The following is a 12,887-nucleotide window of genomic DNA, read 5'->3' on the forward strand; positions in this document are numbered from 1 at the left end:
CCATGTATCTGCTGCCCTTGTCTCTCCAGATAGAAGTATCATGGGTTTGGAAAGTGCTGTCTAAGCATTGTCAGTGAATTTCTGCAGTGCATCTTGTAGATAGTGTACACTGCTGCTACTGAGTGGCAGTGTTGGAGGGAGTGGATGCGGAGCCAATCAAGTGGGTTTCTTTGTCCTGGATGGTTTAAAGTTTCTAGAGTGTTGTTAGAGCACCAACCATCCAGGCAAGCGGGGAGTATTCAATCAGCCCTTCCTGATGAAGGGTTATGCCTGAAGCGCGATTCTCCTGCTCTTCAGATGCTGCCTGACCTGATGTGCTTTTCCAGCGCCACACTCTGACTTGTGTCTTGTAGCTGGTGGTCAGACTTCAGGGAGTCAGGAGGTGAGTTACTCGCCACAGTATTCCTGGCCTCTTGGAGCCACAAATGTTTACATGATGGGTCCAGTTGAGTTTCTGGTCAATGACAACCCCCCCCCCAGAAGTTAATAGTGGGGAATTTAGTGATGGTAACACCATTGAATGTCAAGAGATGGTGGTTAGATTGCCCCTTATTGGAGCCTGGTGTTTGTGTGGCATGATTGTTACTTGTCACTTCAACCTAAGCCTGGATATTATTCAGATCTTGTTGCATTTACACATAGACTGCTTCAGTAGCTGAGGGGTTGCAAATTATTTTGAAAATTACTCAATCAGCACAGAACATTCCCATTTCTGACCATGATCATACTGAAATGGCAGAGCATGCTCAAAAAGGGCCAAATAGCCAATTTTAAGTACATTTAAGTCGTCATTGGACAAGCATATGGACGTATATGGAATAGTGTAGGTTAGATGGGCTTCAGATTGGTATGACAGGTCGGCACAACATCGAGAGCAGGAAGGCCTGTACTGCGCTGTAATGTTCTATGTTATATGTCCTGTTCCTAATTTCAACACTTCGATGTTTCATCACCTCTACTATATGTCACAAAGTGCTATACAAACTTGTGCACTGGAGTGATGAGCAGAAGCTAAATTCACTTAAAGCCAGAGTGTGCTGGAGAAACAACAGCATCTGTGCAGAGAAAATAGAATCAATACTGTGTCCAGTGACCCTTTGTTTCAGATTTCCAGCAACCACAGTTCAATGTGTTTTTTCATATATTCACATAAACCCAGTGTGTGATGCCACTTACTATGCCGAGGTGCTGATGGTAAAAAAGATTTGTTGTCAAGAGGTTTTAGTTCACTGATGTAACATCCAATTTCCCCCCAATTAAAAAAGGTCAATGATATCAACGGTGGGTGGCTCTTTAAAGCCACTGAAGCACTGCAGGAATAAAGAGTGTCCTAATAAAAAGAGAGGAGGAAGATAGTTATACCACAAGGAGGAGAATGGGCATGAAATACTAAGTTACATAAGAGTTAAAAAAAATTGGAAAAAATGTTAGTGGAATCAAAGCAGGGGAATGAACGAGAAATATTGTCAATTTGTATGCATCAGGCACACTGCACTAGTGTCAACATTTCTGAGATCATGTGTTTTGCATTAAGCTGTTATTGAAACTGAATCCCTCCCATTGATCAAAGCTTCTTGATTATAAATACAGATTAAAATCAGTTTTGTTGGAATTTAAATCCTGGATTGAAAAGGCTTTTCTCAAATCATTTTTTTACAAGACACCAAATCAAGCAGACGTTACAATATGCCTAGCAATATAAATTTTCATCTTTCTTTTAGCTTTCAGTGCAATCTTTAGTCAGCACAACCAAGGCAGGGTGGAAGCTTGTTAAACTTGCAAATTTACCTACAAATCATTGTATCAATGCCAAGCCTAGGGAGTTATTTGTGACAGGAAGCGAAGCCCATGACCATATCTTGTGTCTTTGTTAAACTGAACAATTTCATTTTAAAAAGCTACAGTTCAAACTGAATTCCTTATCACCTGGTTTTTGTAAAGAGTGAAAACTCAGATTTCTGATCTCATACACTGGTTCCTGACTTGATGGCTAAGGCTAAAAAGAAATCAGAAAAAAAAAGTGGCAAACAGAGATTGCTCACTTTGAAGAGTACTTTTTTAAAAAAAGTATCCCTACAGTGTGAAAACAAGCCCTTCAGCCCAACAAGTCCACACCAACCCTCCAGAAAGTATCCCATCCAGACCCATTCCCCCGAATAATGCACCTAACACAGACATTTTTGAACACCATGGGATAATTTACCATGGCCAATTCACCCAACCTGCACATCTTTGGACTGAGAATGTGCAAACTCGACAGACAGTCGCGTGAGGCTGGAACTGAGCCCAAGTCTCTGGCTCTGTGAAGCAGCAGTGCTAACCACTGAGCCACCATGCCTCCCTTAAACAAAATAATAAGCAGAAAATAATATTTATGCTAATGGATACAGTACTCCATCATTTACAGCTTTACTCTGCAGAGTCACAGTATTTGTTACTGAATACAGTATACTCTATCGTTTGCAGCCCAACTCAATATTCAGCACAGTAACTCACAGCTTTACTCTACACTCTTTAACCAATTAATGTTGCAACGTCAGACTGGTTTATGCTTTCAGCCACAGCCCAATGAACTGAGTGAGCTCAGAACAATCCTATTTCATTCAGCTCTATAGAGAGGGATTGTTTTATGGGTTTGGCTGGTTTTGATGCATTTGAGCTTTACTACACAGCTGGAAGTAAGTGAAACACAGAATTTTAGTATTGTTATTCCAGCCCAGGAATCTGAAACCATGAAAAGCTCTCCTTCTGCAGCAGCACTCCATTAAAGGCCAAGATCTTTATTACTGGGCTGAAAAACAACTCCCAATCCATCAGGCCCACAAGTGTCCTCTGCTAGTAATACTTGAGATAGCTCAAGACCACCTTCAGCCATTAGTTGTCAAGGGATATGGGGCCAGGTACATGTGCTACAGGAATTGGCACAAAATGGTCAATTTAACAAAACCGGCTCCAGTGAAGTCAGAGAGTGTGAATGGTGTAAAAAGTGAAAATGTAACACTGGTACTGTACAAGGTACCACTCTGAGATTGACATTTATAGAGTCAGTTAGCACCGATACAGACTCTTCGATCCAACTCGTCCATGCTGACCAGATATCCGAAACAGACCCAGTCCCACTTGTCAGCATTTGGCCCATATCCCTCTTACCCATCCAGATGCCTTTTAAAATGTTGTAATTATACCAGCCTCCATCAATTCCTTTGGCAGTTCATTCCATACACGCACCACCCTCTGGGGAATAAGTTGCCCCTTAGGTCCCTTTTAAAAAGTTTTCACCTCTCATCTTAAACCTATGTCCTCTAGTTTTGGACTTCACTGCCATAGGGAAAAAGGCCTTGGCTCTTCATCCTATGCATGCCCCTCATGATTTTATAAAGCTCTGTAAAGTCACCCTCAGCCTCCAACACTCCAGGGAAGAAAAGCCCCAGCCTATTCAGCCTCTCCCAGCCCCAGCCTATTCAACTCAAATCCTCCAATCCCAACAACATCCTTGTAAATCTTTTCTCAATGCTTTCACCTTTCCTGTAGCAGAGAGACCAGAATTGATTGCAGCATTCTAAAAGTGATCTCGATGTCCTGGACAGCTGCCACATGACATCCCAACTCCTATACTTAATGCATAATGGACAGCAGAGCAGGTGAAGATCTAACCTCCAACCTGCTAAATGTGGCCATAGCTGGAGATACTTGTTGCTGACATGGAGGCCCAGAAAACTGGTTGGCGTTACTCAATTCCAGCAAACATGTGACAGGACAGCTACAAGAATAGCCTGGAGCTGGTTATACCAAATGTCCTATATCTTCTCATTATGTTTTATGAAGAGCAACATCTCCCCTTAAGAACACTCCAACGTGGAGGGATGAGGAACTCCAAAAAGGCCAGAGATCCAGTACTGCTCCCCTCAGAAGGATGTAGGGGAAGAGATAAGGGTGAGCAGTTAGGTTGAACTGGAAATGAAGGGTTAAGAAGAGAATGGCTTGAGAGGGGTAAGTTATTTTCAAGAGATGATCTGTCTGTAAGAGGTATAATGGCAGGGCAGTAATTTTACTGTTTTGATTTGGTGTATTGTTGTCACACATACCTAGATACAGTGAAAAGTTTGTTTTGTGTGCAGTACAGGCAGATCATACCATACAAAGTGCATTGGCATAACAGACGGGTGGCACGGTGGCTCAGTGGTTAGCACTGTTGCCTCACAGCACCAGGGTCCCAGGTTTGATTTCAACCTCAGGCAACTGTCTGTGTTGAGTTTGCACATTCTCCCCGTGTCAGCGTGGGTTTGCTCTGGTTTTCCTCCCACAGTCCAAAGATGTGCAGGCCAGGTGAATTGGCCATGCTAAATTGCCCATAGTGCTAGCTGCATTAGACAGAGGGAAATGGGTCTGGGTGTGTTACTCTTCAGAGGGTTGGCGTGGACTGGTTGGGCTGAAGGGCCTGTTTCTGTACTGTAGGGCATCTAATCTAAACAGAGCGAGGAATAAAAAGTCACATCTGCAGAGAAGGTGCACAAAGAATGAGATCAACATTAAATGTGAAAGGTCCGTTCAGAAGTCTAATAACTTGCAGACAGAAGAGGTTGAAAGAGATTATAACCTGGGTGGGAGGGATCTTTGATTATATTGGCTGCCTTCCCAGAGCTGTACTAGTAATCCAAAAGCTCATGGGGTCTCAACCTTGATTGCAAGGTTACTTTTAGGGAAGGCAGAACTTACCTCGTCCAGCATACATGTGACCCCAGGCCAGCACAACGTGACTGGCTCTCCTCAACCCTCTGAGTTGAACATGTAAGCCACTCAGTTCAAGAGTAACAAAGAGATGAACAGCAAATGCTAGTTTTGCCAGCCCCACCCACATAAGAATAAAGAAACACAGTCACCAAGCAACGTAACCACTACACCACACAGCCCAGTGTCCTCCTTTTCTGTGCCCCACCCTGCCTGCATAAACTTCAAAAAGGATCAACAATGGCCCCAAGAATAGACTGGTTTTTATCCTTAGTTGCAGCTCCCATAGATATTATGGGACTCGAGAAGTCCAAATAGGGAAAAAGTTCCATTCTCGAATTCCTAATTTACCAGAGTTCATTGTCATGAATATTCCACTTCCCCTATAAAATGGGACAGCTTCAAAAGGAAGAAACTCATCAAGCCAGTCAAAACTCATTTTTCAAACTTAAGGAAGTTGCAGTTCAGCTTGCGATCATGGGGAAGGCTGGAACTCAGCATACCCATTGTAGTCATAATTTAGAATCCAAGCGCCTGTCACGCAAAATAAAAACTTTAAAGCCCAGACCGAGATTCCCACTGCCACATCAGCTGCACGAAGTTCCTGTCCTGGGATCTTGCATAGATTTCCACTCCTGAGGTTTGCTCAGGATTAGGTTACGGGGACTTTCAGAAGGGTGATACTGGCTGAGGCTGTACTGTAAAATAAATCATTAGCAGTCTCCACTCACAAACCACACCGCCAATTAGTATTCTGTTGAGTTCATCATCAGTTTGCATATCCCACCCAAGCTCAGTGCACTACCATTCCCCTATACCATAGGAACTATGTTGACTGACACACCCTGCAGCTTTGGAATGCTGTGTGTACATTGCTGCTTTTCATTTGGCCTAGAAATGTTCCACAATCTGCTGTTGGGAAATATTCCAATATAAATATTATAAAAAACGTATACTTTTTAAAAAAAAAATTGAAAGTTCAGTTCTTCAAACAAAAACTCTGGGATTTCAAAATGACTCCCGAGATCTTTCAGTCTCTTCCAAAATGAGACTCTCCCATCATTCGAGACATGGAAGTGTTCTGAAATCGTTGGAAGTTACTTGGCATTTTCAGTCGGACAGGGGAGCAGCCTTCCAGAAGCTCACAAAAAGGTGGTCATTTCTGACATTGCATGACACGAGCAACGGAGAAAACAGCAAGGACCGAACGGGTGTTTACCAATGGCCAAAATCTCCTTGGCAGTTCACCCATTGCAACTTCAGCGTCAAGTAACAGGGATTCCAAAGTGAAGGTAAGGGGCCTTGGAGCAGAGCCAAGGACTCCCAAACCCCACCCTGAGGTAAGGGCTCATTCCAGGGAGCTGACTAAAGGAAATTGCTTACCCACATCTCTTACAGCAAACAATGCCACTCCCCAGGTAATAACTATCAGTACTTTCACCCGCTCTTTTAACATTAGATTAAGGGAGTCAGTTGGGTGGATGATTGACTGGTTTGCAATGCAGTACAAACCCAACATTGTAGTTCAATTCCCATATCTGGCTGAGTAACTCTCCTCCTCAACCTCACCTGACCCTCAGGTTAAACCACCACCAGTCATCTCTCTCTAATGAGGTAGATGCCCTGTGGTGACTCTACTTTTGCTACAGCTGGGGAATCTTTTAAAATAAAAAAGATCTAATCCAGAAGCCAACTCAGTGGGCTAAAGTTTAATCCCACAGGAGCTCCAGGCAAAAAAAAAGACGCAGAGGGAAAACGTTAGTGTCACCGCCCGTTACCATTTTGAAAGACAGTAATTTTAAATTATTCTCGAGAGAATGGACGCTGTTGCTTTTGGATAAACACGGAGTAGCCACACCCATTCAAAACATGGTTATTTGCTGAAATGAAGCTCTGATGCAAAATTATTCACCCCCTCCCCACACACACTTTTCAAAACTCCTTCAGAGAATCCAAGAAACACGAAGAGTTTCACAAAGTCACGGCCAACATTTTTAAAACTTTGTCGTGGTTTAAAAAAATAAGGCATGAAAGGGTTTCCTTACGCAAGGGGATCTAAGCCTCGGCAGAGACAGACAACGTCAGTCCCCTCTTAAAACCGTGTCCCCCAGGGGAACAGGGCAAGTACAAACATCCGGGGGGTGGGGGGACTTGCAATTTTACCGGGGAGTAGAGTGGAAACTTGAATTTACATGAAAAGGGAGGGAAAACAAAAATCCCCCAAACTTGTCTGCATCGAACCTAAGGAATTACCTTTTACCGTCAATGCAGTTTAACAAACATTGGAAAAGATTGGAGTCTCTTTTTTCAACTTTGGAAATAAAGTTTACAAATACAAATTCGGAGGCTGGGGGGAAGGCAGAAGCATCGACCCATTTCTTACAGTAAATATTTAACATTTCATCCCATCAATCTGAGCCCAACTATATATAAATTTTCCTTCGAGACTGACAACGTTTGAAAATTGTCAGAAACCTCTTTTATTTACTTCTCCCCCCTACTCCTCCTCCACCACCATCATCAAAAATAAAAGTTTGAATACTACAACTGTACTCACACGATGGAGAGGGAAGACTCCAACTTCAAGCTCAGCCTGTGACAGTGAGCTTTTACAGATTGCTCCGTGTTTTTCAAAGTCTGGCTTCTGAGGCGTCTCCCCAGTGATGTCAGTTATTAAAGCGCGATGAGTCAACTTCACTCGTGTATGGCCACCGCGTAAGGCATTCCCCAAATCTAGTCAGTCACACCCTCCCTGCACTCATTCACTCAGTGCTCTCCTCAAGACTAATTTCCCAGCAAAACAGTACAGGATACACTTTTTAAAAAAAATAAATTGATCATCTGACAACAGAAAAGGTGCATGAATATTTATAATCAATCTGTTGTGACACTCCTCTGGAGCAGATGGTATTTGAATTCTGGCTCAGAGGTAGGGACACTACCACTGCACCACAAGAGAAGGGGTATGAGGTAATGAGGGGGTGTGGATGTGGTGGATAGAATTGTTTCCCATCCCCAGTCTAAGGGTCAATAAACAGGGGGTATAGTTTTAAGGGGAAAGGCAGAAGGTATAGAGGGATTGAGGAAAGCTTTTTTTTCGTTCAGAGGCAGGTGAGCATCTTGAAGAGAAGGTGAGGTCAGTCAGAGAGGTCAAGGCCGGCTGGGCAGTCCTGGCAATTGGGAAGAGCAGAGGGAACAACCCTACACTAGCAGCACATTGGCTGCTGGTCTCATCATTGTTACAGGGGAAGTCCCTTTGTGAACCATCAAGCAGCCATAAAGAAGGATTCCCCCCACCCCGCAACACTCAGGACTTGACGAGATGCCAGCATGTTTTACCCAACACTATGGCAGGCTTTGCAACAGGAGCAAAATGACCACTGGAGCAAGAAGTGGCCAATAAGGGGTTGTCAAACATCCTGTCATTGGCAACAGCCAGTGGTGTATAATGGAATGACAATGGACTCCCCTCGTTGGACTTCCTTCACTACCTTACCAGTGCCCCCTCCTTCCAACACATCACCAGGGAATATTCAGGAAAAACATGTGTGAAAGATGTTAAAATCAAAGCTTCCTTAACCCTAGCAACACTAAGAGACTACATGTAATCCTCATTACCAACAATTTATGAATTGGTGTGTGATATTAAAGAACTTGAGCATTGCTTAAAACACAAGACACATTTTGTTGAATCTTTCAGCCTTACACATCAGGACATTTGCACAAATATTAAAATTAAGGAAACAACATTTCATATTGTATGAACAGTATGCTGATTAATTGGCAGATGGGTTCTGATTAGAACAGAGCCAACTGTCTGGTTTAAACTTGAGCAGAGATTGGCAGTTAAATGTCAGTCATCACTAATTGGTGCATTCTACATGGCAACACTTGCACCAGAGTCCCCTGAACAACTAGTGTTCTGTTCTCATACAGTATAAAATCCTGTTTACATTGATATTCCGGACAGAATCTTGATGATTTTGAGGCATTTTCAACAAAATCTTTATTTTTCAACATAAATGAATTTATGGTCTATTAAAATAAACTTGTTCGATCAAGAGTTTTTGAAAAATATCAATCATCATAGTTGCCATGTTACCAAACAGTAACAAACTTCTCTGGGATGAATGAATCAATCCTGGCTGTGACTCCACCCTATACTCTAACTTTAAAAGGCCAAACCACTGTTTATATTTTTGGGTGTGATCTAAGCTGCAAACTTACTGGAGAAATTGATGGACAACACACAAATATGTTATCAAATACAAATGACAAAAAGCAATCTAAGCATATTGAACATTGATTGTTAAATTATCAAGATACAAATCTCAAAATAGAGAAGTTATTTGTGTGATTTAAATGGTAACTATTAGCAACGCACCTGAATAGGGACCTGTATTAGTTAACATGAAATGTTACTGACAATACTCTTACAATTTGTAAAAGGATGTAGTTACACAGTTACAACCTCTCTAATTTCTCTTGATAACTGTGTCAGTCTTGTAATTTTTTTTTCCCCTTCAGCTCTGAGACTTGTGCTAGCACATAGGTAATGATTGTGTTTTTTTGTGCAGTAAACCTTCCTGGACTCTATCCCATGTCGGTCATTATATTTGAATACAATAGTTTCTTCAATTGGCAGACACATGGAAGTGATTGAGCAGTGATCAAAATGGTACAGTATTGGCCTCTGATTCTTCCCTCCTGGGCAGGGATCAAGACAATTTCTAACAACACCACTTACCACTCTGGAAAAAGGAACCACTTTTAAGAGCAGACCTTGTCTCTTGTCTTTTTAAATGAATATTGTACAAGTTAAAAGCCCCTGGTGGAACATTGGGTCAAAAAAGATCTAAAGTTTACTACTGGAGACTTACAACAGAAACTTATCAAATTGAAATTGAAATGTCAGCACCAGGGGTGATGATACATCCTAGCCCTACAGTGCCCACCGGTCCCCAAAGGACTGTATTGGTCTATTATGCGTGCTTCACATGGGCATAACTATGGAAGAGGGGGCAGAAATTCAGGTATTATGACCCTCTCTAGAGCCCGTTGCCTGGACCTATTGATGGCCATTTTGGCCATACATAGCAGCAAGCTCACAAAAGGACACTCTAATCTGCCCATCCCCATCTCAGCACAAGATACCCACAAATCAGGAGCATGGGGCTAAACATTTAACAGCAACCCCTTTAAAAAGAATGAATGGGGCTGCAAATGATTACATTCAGACAAAATAGTGTGAAACACTGTTTCCTCCAGGCCATGAAACTGACCTGTGGTCTGGAACCCTCTGAACATCTCTGCATGCAACACTGTCCACCCCCAGATCCCTGATGAAATAAGGGAGCAGACCTTTATGGAGGGTCCATTGCTAAAGTGCAGATCTCTCCTGTCGGGAGGTGGTGGACAAAGATGAGGAAGTGGAGAATACCTTTATAGAAATCCTTCCCCCACTCATTTTAAAGGGAATTTTCACAAAACGGCTCAAACGAGGGGCTGTGCTAGGACCCTGGGGGAAGCACCTTGATCTGCATGCCTACCAATCCCTTAAAGTAGCGGAACAGGTAGATAAAATGGGGAGGTACTTGCTTTTATTAGTTGCTGTTGAGTTTAAGAGCAGGTAGGTGATGCTGGAACTGTATAAAATGTTGGTTAAGACACAAGTAGAGTATTTTGCACAGTTCTGGAATCCACATTATGGGAAGAGTGATTGCACTGAAGAGGTTATAGAGAAAATCTATCAGGCTGGGGAGGCACAGGCTTAATCATCTAGAGATCCAGCTAATGTTCTGTGTACTTGGGTTCAAATCCCACCATGGCAGAGAGTGGAAATTGGATTCAATAAAAATCTGGAATTACGAGTCTAATGATAGCCCATGTTCCTTAGGGAAGGAAACTATTAGCTTATATGTGACTCCACCCACAGAAATGTGGTTGACTCTTAACTGCTCTCTGGGTAATTAAAGATGGGCGAGATATGCAAGCGTAGCCAATGATGGCCACATCCCGAGAATGATTTTTTAAAAAATATTGCCTCAGCTGATGGAATTTGGCTATGAAGAGAGATTAAAATCAACGAGGTATTCCTGATGAAGGGCTTTTGCCCGAAACGTCAATTTTGCCTGTCTTCGGATGCTGCCTGAATTGCTGTGCTCTTCCAGCACCACTGATCCAGAATATGAAGAGAGATTGCCTCGACTGGGGTTATTTTCCTTGGAGTAGAGGAGATTGAGAGACGGCATGATTGAGGTGTAAAACGTTAAGGGGGCATTGACAGGGCAGACAGGGCACTCTCCCCTTGGTGGAGATTTCAATGACCAAGCAAGTAAGGGGTAGGAAGGTGAGGGGTAATGTGAGGGATTCCTTTGTTGAACCAGAAACCCTCATAACGATGAAGAGATATTTAGGTGTTGAGTTGTGATGTCAAGGCATACAAGGCTATAGGCCAAGTGCTGGAAAATGGGACTAGAGTTGTTACATGATTGTTTTTGACTGGTACAGTTTTGATGGGCTGAGTGGTCTTTTCTATGATTTATGTGACTGTGAGGGGCCCAAAGGAAGATTTGGTTTCTAAAGCCAATGTTGAGTTTCAGATCGACAGGAATCAGTGTCATTCAACCTACCCCTCTGCCAACCATCAAAGCCCCAAGTCTGGTCACCTCAGCCTTCTGAGTCCTCCCCTCTGCCAGCCACGTAAAGCCCAGCTTCATGGCCCCAACCCTAAGCAATGTCTTCCTTATGGCAGCCACAGCCCCACCAGCATAGCTCTGGTGTGAGGTGACCTTTTCTTAAACCTTCATCAGGCCCAGATAAATGGCTGGCAATTCCTGGAAGTAGATCTGAAGTCACGTCCTCTCGGTAAACAGAAACTCCACGTCATAATTCGGGCCACACACCTCATGGAGAAAATACCTCAACAAGATCCATGGTTCCACTTGGCAAGATACCGCACTGTCCTTTTCCAGCTGACTGGCTGGGAGTCACTCACATTGTTATCACCTGCAATTGACACATGTTGGATAGATGTCCCAAGTTAATCTTCAAACTGTTCTGGGCATACTTTCTTCCACCATCAAGTGAGATTGAACTGAAGGTGAAATCAAAAAGGGAGGGAGGGTTCATAGTATCCCTAAAGTGTGAAAACAGGCCCTTCAGCCCAAAAGTCCACACTGATTCCTCCGAAGAGTAACCCAATCAGACCCATTCCCCTACCCTATTACTCTATATTTCCACTGACTAATGCACCTAACCTACACATCCCTGAGCATTATGGGCAACTTAGTATGGCCAATTCACCTAATCTGCACATCTTTGGACTGTGGGAAGAAACCGGAGCACCCGGAGGAAACTCACGTACGCAGATGGAGAATGTGAAACAGTTAAAAGTGGATAAATCCCCCAGGACCTGATCAGGTGTCCCCGAGAACTCTGTGGGAAGCTAGAGAAGTGATTGCTGGGCCTCTTGCTGAAATATTTATATCATTGATAGTCACAAGTGAGGTGCTGGAAGACTGGAGGTTGGCAATCGTGGTGCCACTGTTTAAAAAGGGTGGTAAAGACAAGCCAGGGAATTATAGACTGGTGAGTCTGATCTCAGTGGTGGGCAGGTTGTTGGAGGGAATACTGAGGGATAGGATTTACATGTATTTGGAAAGGCAAGGACTGATTCGGAATAGTCAACATGGCTTTGTGCGTGGGAGATCATGTCTCACAAACTTGATTGAGTTTTTTGAAGAAGTAACAAAGAAGATTCATGAGGGCAGAGCAATAGATGTGATCTATATGGACTTCAGTAAGGCGTTCGACATGGTTTCCCCATGGGAGACTGATTAGCAAGCTTAGATTTCATGGAATACAGGGAGAATTAGCCATTTGGATACAGAACTGGCTCAAAGGTCGAAAACAGAGGGTGATGATGGAGGGTTGGTTTTCAGACTGGAGGCCTGTAACTAGTGGAGTGCCACAAGGATCAGTGCTGGGCCCTCTATTTTTTGTCATTTGCATAAATGATTTAGATGTGAGCATAAGAGGTAAAGTTAGTAAGTTTGCAGATGACACCAAAATTGGAGGTATAGTGGACAGCGAAGAGGGTTACCTCAGATTACAACAGGATCTGGACCAGATGGGCCAATGGGCTGAGAAGTGGCAGA

At 43.2% G+C, this 12,887-nt stretch overlaps 2 protein-coding genes across 4 annotated transcripts in view; both read right to left on the reverse strand.

The window, feature by feature from the left end:
- Nucleotides 1-7,430, reverse strand: part of emp2 (epithelial membrane protein 2) — a 45,526-nt gene extending 38,096 nt beyond the window's left edge. Inside the window, exon 1 of the mRNA XM_043712019.1 lies at nucleotides 7,286-7,430. The gene's annotated coding sequence lies outside the window, so the exon portion shown is untranslated. The remainder of the gene's footprint in view (nucleotides 1-7,285) is intronic.
- The window catches only part of nubp1 (nucleotide binding protein 1 (MinD homolog, E. coli)), a 165,791-nt gene that overhangs the window by 82,975 nt on the left and 69,929 nt on the right, over nucleotides 1-12,887 (reverse strand). The gene's annotated exons all lie outside the window — the stretch shown is intronic.

Source organism: Chiloscyllium plagiosum, chromosome 21 (genome assembly GCF_004010195.1).
Source record: "Chiloscyllium plagiosum isolate BGI_BamShark_2017 chromosome 21, ASM401019v2, whole genome shotgun sequence".
NCBI lineage: Eukaryota > Metazoa > Chordata > Chondrichthyes > Orectolobiformes > Hemiscylliidae > Chiloscyllium > Chiloscyllium plagiosum.